Below are 7,667 nucleotides of genomic sequence, written 5' to 3' on the forward strand. Positions count from 1 at the left end.
ACACACAGAGAGAGGCAGAGACACAGGCAGAGGGAGAAGCAGGCTCCCTGCAGGGAGCCTGATGCAGGACTCAATCCCAGGATCATGATGTGAGCCAAAGGCAGACACTCAAACAGTGGGCCACCCAGGCGTCCCAACTTTAGAGTTCTGATATACAAGTTTATTTTAAAATATTGGTTTGATTTCTTCATTGTCTCAAAAGATGTTTAGGAGATCGCTGCTCTTTATTTCTTTGTGTTGTGCCAGAGATTGATATTGCTGCTGGTTAGACTAATTAATATTACTAGACTATGTCTGGCTATTGATTGTTTTGTATTTATTTTAGGACAAGATATGCTATTTTAATTTATAGAGTCAGATTTTCTAGAATTTTTGTATCATTCTATTATTTTTCTGTTTCTGTTTCTCATCCTCATGAACAAATATGTTAGCCATTTTTTCTGAATATATATATATACTCTCTCTAATCTCTTATGACTTTTGTTCATTTGCATTTTATTTAAAAATTCTTTTTACCCCTGCCTACTGCACCTTTCCTGCTTTTTTTTTGTTATGTTTTATTTTCAAAAATGAAACTTCCTTTGAACTGTTTTTGCTATAGACTTCATTTCTTCACATCTTTTTACCTCTTTCTCTACTTTTCCCATGACCACCAGCTCATTGTCAGCTTTAGTTTTAAATCATATCTTTTCTAAGCTTTTGTATATCTGCTTTTGGCTCTTACTTTATAGAGACAAATAGTTCATTAAGTTTGCTTGTTTGTTTTTAATTTAACTCAGACTAACTCGTATCTTTCATCTGCCATTGTTTCTAGTTCTTTCTCATGTTTTCCCTAATTTAACTTTTTATAAATATTGCGCTATTGATTATTATTCTACAAAGACTGTATTCATTTTATTATTATTATTTATTATTATTATTATTATTATTATTATTAGTCTATTTTTGGATGACTCCTTTCTGAACAGGTTGTCTGCAGACAGTTCATGTAGAGAAGGAGCCAAAGATATATTCCAGGACAGTAGGAAGTTTCCTGTGACACAAGATTCTTACTTTAACTTTTTCTTAGCTGCTATGCTGGCAGTTCAACCATCCTTCTTCCTAATGCAGGGTTTCTCTTTCTTACTCTGCCTCACTGTCATGATGCTTTTGAAAATATAGGTCTTCATGGGATTCATTCCTTATAGCTATGCGTTCCTTTCACACTTACCCATTCTATTATTCCGAGCTGTAATTTGCTTGATTGGCTCTTTAGTGTGAACCTCCCTTTTTAGTGAATTCTGCTGTTTGAGATTTGCAACCATAGACCTCTTCTGTCAGCGTCTTGTGTATGTCTGTTTGGCTTTCCTTCTATTTAGCCATGCTTCTTCATGAATTATTATTTGAGGTTATAGTCACCTCTTAGTTTTGTCAAGGTTGAATACATGCTTTCATTTGTTTTCTTCATTGTTTTGAAGTTATTTCTGAGAAGAGAAGGGGATTTTATTTTTCCTCTCCTTTAAAAGAGGAACTCCTTTCAATTTGATTTTGAAATGCACTGTTGGATTTTGTTTTGATTTCACAATTTAACTTTATTATCAAATTTTTTCCTAAGATTTTATGTTCTGAGAGTAATGAATGATGGCTAATACAGTGCACTGCATGGCTGGCCTGGCATCAAAATGACAAAAAATAATCTACTACTAAGCGGACAACTGTTATCATGATAAAATACATGAGTTTTTTTGTTTGTTTGTTTGTGTGTTTTGCCCTAGAACTTTTACATTACAAAGCATAGTATTTAGATCCTCCTAAATATTGTTAGATATTCATCATTAGTATATAACTTAAATAATGATTTTAACTTAAATAATTTTTTTTTAATTTTATTTATTTATGATAGGCACACAGTGAGAGAGAGAGAAGCAGAGACATAGGCAGAGGGAGAAGTGGGCTCCATGCACCGGGAGCCCGACGTGGGATTTGATCCCGGGTCTCCAGGATCGTGCCCCGGGCCAAAGGCAGGCGCCAAACCGCTGCGCCACCCAGGGATCCCTAACTTAAATAATTTTTAAGAGCATTCTACTTCCATATAAATTGAAACTTCACATATTATGAAGACTGTAAATTCTGTAATATATCATATGTATCAAAACATAAGTATTTTCAAGTGTCCTTTGACTTTTTAACCTCTAAATTATTTCACAGTGAGTATTTAGATGCTTAAAGGAAAAGTAATCTGATTTATCTGTTAGGATAGTGTAGTGAAGAGAATCTACAAAAGATTTTTTCTACACCATGATAAGAAAAGGTCAGTGTTTATTTGTTCTGAGTTAGTTTGCAGGCAGAAATAACTCATCTTTGATGCACGGCTTTTATTCTCTTCTAACTATTGATTTTATGAATTACCTCTGGAGTTGAGGCATGTATTCCATCCATTTTGGGAGCATGCGTGGAAGAAGGGTGTTATATAGACTTTATTATAGCTATGCTTTTCATTAGCTGCTTGATAGGAGGGAAATGACTTAACTCTCTACTTCCTCATCTAGATCGAGATACTTTCTAAGTTTTCTGAAAACTCTAAATCGATAATGTCTCATGACTCAGAGTAAATCCAATTATTTCCACTAAAAAAAAGAAATTCTCCAATTTGAATTAGAACCATATGGTTGGATATTAGAGTTTTGGCCCATAAAAACTCATAATCCATTCCTTTCCTACCGATGTGTGCTAATTTACATTTCAAAACAGAGTGATATTTTAAAATCCTAAGATATTGCAAAAATAAGACTCAACTAAACCAAACTCTTTCTAAATTGAAAAAAGATGGATAATTTAAAATAAGAAACACTTTAAAGTTTGGATGCAACCAAAGTAATATATTTTTTCTTTCTTAGAATGATATATTCTTTCACACCAAAATCATTACTATGTATCAAAATGCTAGAAACTATAATTCTGATGTGCTGTAGTAGTCCCACATTGGATAGCATTTTACCTGGTTAAAGGATTGATGGGATTTTTGCCTCTGCAAATATTTTAGTGGAGGCATCATCTTTCTATTTGGCAAATAAAAGAATCTTGGATGACAAAGTTATTTTTCATATAAGTAGAAAAATCTTCCTAGAAAGAAAAATTTTGAAGAAAAACATTCTAAGAACTATACATTTACAGTTAATGTCTTAACATGGTCCCTGCTGCTTTTACTCTGCAGCTTACATTTTTTTTCCAAGTCTCAGCCAGAATAAACACTGGCTTTGTTAGAGGGCAGGCTGATATCAAGAGCCATATGGGCTCCAATGACACAGCATGAGGAGACAGACAAAGGCCTTTGCTCTGAATTCTTTTTTCCTTTTAATTTAGATTGCTCCCCGAATGTACCTTTTTCCCTTTTCTAGTTAATTTAAATTAGTTCTGCTTGCCATTCTGTACCTGCCAAATAAAACATCCCAATCAAATGTCCAGTGTGCAAATCAGAAAGGTTTGGTCTGATCCTTGCAGACTTTGTTCCATCCCATCTCTATAACTATAACACCTAATTAAAGTCTTTAAGATCTTTACTAACACAAGATAGGTCAGATTATGAAAGGAGAAAAGTAAGAAAGTCAGTCAATTATTATTACCAAATTGGCTGTCAATGGCACAAAACCCCATCAATCTGCTTTTTTGCCACTGTCAGGTCCTCCCATGCTTTTGGCACCTGGTACCATCAGATCACTCCTGAACACTCTTTTTCCAAGGTCATGAAATCCAAGTGTACAATGAACTTACTGTGCCTTCCACAATCTTTCCACTAGTTAATGAACACAAACTCTTGGGAAAGAAAGTGAGGGGAAAGTGCATAAAGCGCCTTAATAAATGATTAAATTGTCCTTTGGGCATATTTTTCAAATGAATAATGTTATAATTAATAGGTTATCTAGCACATTAACAAAGGTACAAGCAAACATCATCCAATAAGATTGGATTTGTGAGATGCTTTAATTCTGAAGAAATAGTTGTGGCCTCTACAGCCTTGCACAACTCTGTCACCAAGTTTATGGCTGTGTGAAAAGTACTCACCTTCCTTCTTGTGCTTAAATGTTCCTAAAAAGCTGTATTTAGCCTTTCTTTTCTAAATATATATAGAAAATCTGTATTCCCCACACCTGTATATGACATAATAGTTACAATGGATGTCAGTGAAATTCCTGAAACACAATCTCAACACAATCTTTGCTTCACTTCACTTTGAGTCTATTATTCTCTAAGTGCTTGCAAGAAATAGATGCTTTTCTCCTTATAAAGTCCATGGGGAATTATGGATGGTAAAATGCTGATGTATGACCAGGATATTTAATGGGTGATCTGGTAAAGGGCAAAAACAATTCTATAGGGAGGTGAGTAAAAATAACAGAATACATAGCAATTACTCTTATTCTATAGTTTTCAATTTTATTCTATATATGTGTGTTTGATTTTGATAATGGTTTTGTCTGCTGCTATTCTCATATTGAACTGAATGATAACCAACAAATTTAGTAAAGATATACTTGGTATTGTTGCAAGTATGGGCACACCTTTTAGACCATTGGTAGATACAAAGTGATCACTGATATCTAGGACAATGGAAAAACTCACTCACTAACACTAAAAGAATAAAATTCATAGTCTTGCCCTGAATCTACTTTCATCAAAGATCTACAAAACACAATTGATTTTCTTTATAGTCAATTCTCTGTCCAATCAAAAATACAGGTATAATGTTCAAGACTTTTAAACTCGAAATAAAAATTATGTCCTTCATGAACTAGCACTGGAGCTTTCATTTTTATTGAGTCAAAGAAGATAGTAGCAAAGAAAAGAGAAAAATGTTGTAGGACCTTCGGAAGGAATAACACGTTATCACAAACGGTATTTTTTTCCCTGAATATATCCAAGTCTTCCTATGTAATCTAAGGCGTAACTTTAGAGATATTTTATTAGGTGCTTGGGAGAGGTATATGCAAAGATAAATGGTTAATCTGTGCAGTGACTCCACTGTGATCTTTTGCCTAAATATTTGTAATAGCCTTCTAAAATCCAAAATAGATGACCTTGAACCTCTCCTTCCTCAAACTTGCCACATATATGCATTATATGTATTATTTCTTTCCATTAAGAAGACCTGCAAACTCATATCCCATGTTTCTCTTGAACTTTCATGAATTTATGGCTTTATTGACACTAGTATTCCTACACCTAAAACCTATTCAGTCTCTAGGCCAGGGTACAAAGTCTTTCTTCAAGAATAATTTAGCCCAAATGTTACCGTTTATAATGAGAGCTTCCCTCAAACGGAATGTTTTTATTTATTATTTTATTTATACTCCAAATATAGCACTTTACCTTACTTTCTCTGTCCCTTTCTATGGCTTTAGTCAGTCAGACCTGTATATAAATTCCAGCAACCCCATATTTTAACTTGTGGTTTCAGGCAAATGAATTAATCTTTCGGAGCCTTAATTTCTTCATATTTAAAATAGGAATAAAAATACTAACTCAACATATTTTTAAGAGATTAGATGAGATCAAATATGTAAAATCTTTAACATTATCTGAGGTAGAATGCAATTTCACCAGATTATAACCGGTCTCATGTCAGGGTCTGTGTTTTATTAACCCTTATGTCTCAAATGCCTAGACCAATATCTTGCACTTCCATGTCTGAGTCATTAAACTTCTTAGAAGCCTAAAAATCTCTCAAAGAATTCTGACCCATGATCAAGAACAACACCATAACCCAGAAAAGAAGAAACATGATAATGATGAGCCACAAGATAGATGTTCCAGAGGAAAAAAGAAAAACTAAATTACATGGACCCACATCCTCAAATATTTCACTGTAGTATGGAGTGTAACCAAATCAGCCAATGGAAATAATACTAAATTATAGCACAAGAAACCCATGCATTATGGCTGGTTCTGCCATTTCATGATTGTGATATACTGTAATTCTAAGTTCCTCCTAAGAATTCCATTATTCTCATCTTAAAATGACTATTACCACATAAACACATAATGTTGATGGGATCCAATGAGATGACAGTTGCAAATACGTTTGGGAAACTAAAAGAAAATTATATTTGAAGCCAAACATCCTTAAAGTCAATCTTTCAAAATGTATTGGCAAGTAATGTAGACTGTTTCTACATTTGCAAATACAGATAAGAGTATTTGCTTTGCAAAACAAAAGAGAGCATTAATGTTAATATACATACACTTCACGTTACATAGTAGTTACTGAAATGTGCTAATATGTATTATAAGGCATTATTCATTATTTTATTATAAAGAATATACTGGGAATACCCAAATAAGTATAACGACTTTGATATTTTAAAAATGTTTCTATTCATGTATGTTTTAGTATGGGTTTATTTCTTAAGTAAATCTAATTGACCATTTTAACTTTTGAAACTTTACTTTTCTCATTTCTTCTGCCAACAGCAATCGATGTAAATCCCTAATTTCATTATCATTGACTCAACCAAGACCCTTCACTCTGCCCATTTAAAAGAGATAGTATTTAGATTATCTTTATTTTAGCACCTAAAATGTACCATCTTGCCCAAACAACTTGGCTCCTGTTAGTAGCTAAACCTAATAGGGGGTTCTCTGCATGCAAAGCCTTAGCACCATAATGGAAGTAAGCATTTCATATTTTAATTTGGTCAGGTAGGGCATACCCTGCCAAGAGTACTTTATAACTACTTAATATTTCCCAGTCATTTGAATGTAAATAAGCTTGTCAAGAGAATTTGGATAACTTTTTTTTTTTTACTTTTATTTTTTTAAGCAGCCATATTTGGCAGGCACGTTTTCCCAAGATCACCCAGCTTTAATTTTAAATTTCAAAAGCCTCACATTTAATCCCTTGAGCTGGCCTGGTACCTTGCACCATCTGTTCCCATGGTTTTGTTATAACAGCGAGCACCTGCAGGGTTTTGCAACATTTCAAGCTGATTGTGGATAAAAATCAAAATAATTATAATTTTCATAAAGTAGACTTCCATTCAGATACTACAATCCCATCTATCATGGATTTTGGAAAACCAATCTTCCTCATAATGTGTTTCATATGGATAAGGGTAATTTATTTCTATTTTGTTTTTGTAGATCAATCCTTTAAAGCACATGTACAATCAGTGTGGAATTCTCACATTCCAGCCACATCCAGAAAGCTCTTGTGTAATCCTAGTCTGTTCTTAAATCAGGGCTTATTGCTGTATTTTGATCAGAAAAGGTCATCAGCCAAGGCACAATGATAAAGTTGGTCCTCTTGTTAATTGTTCATACTTTTTGTTGTTTTGCCTGTTTGTATTATTAATAATAATAATAACAAAACACTTTGGCTTCAGATGTTTTCTATTGCAAACAGAATTCAAAATATTAATGTATTATCCATTAAAAACAAAAAGAGGAAAGATGCAGTGAGTGTGCCGTCTCTTTACATCTTTGGGATAGAGAAGTAATCCCTTTAAATACAGGATTCTGCATTGGAAAGAATCAGTGTTTTCTAGTGCCCAAATATCTCATCAAAGTGTAACCATCTATAAGTTACTAAAGAATGACTTATGCAGGGTGAAAAATTCATAAGATAGATACCCAAGTATTGACCTTTGCTTGGCATTTAAAAAGACATCTTGAAGAGTTGTCAGTGATGCCCA

Source organism: Vulpes lagopus, chromosome 11 (assembly GCF_018345385.1).
Source record: "Vulpes lagopus strain Blue_001 chromosome 11, ASM1834538v1, whole genome shotgun sequence".
NCBI lineage: Eukaryota > Metazoa > Chordata > Mammalia > Carnivora > Canidae > Vulpes > Vulpes lagopus.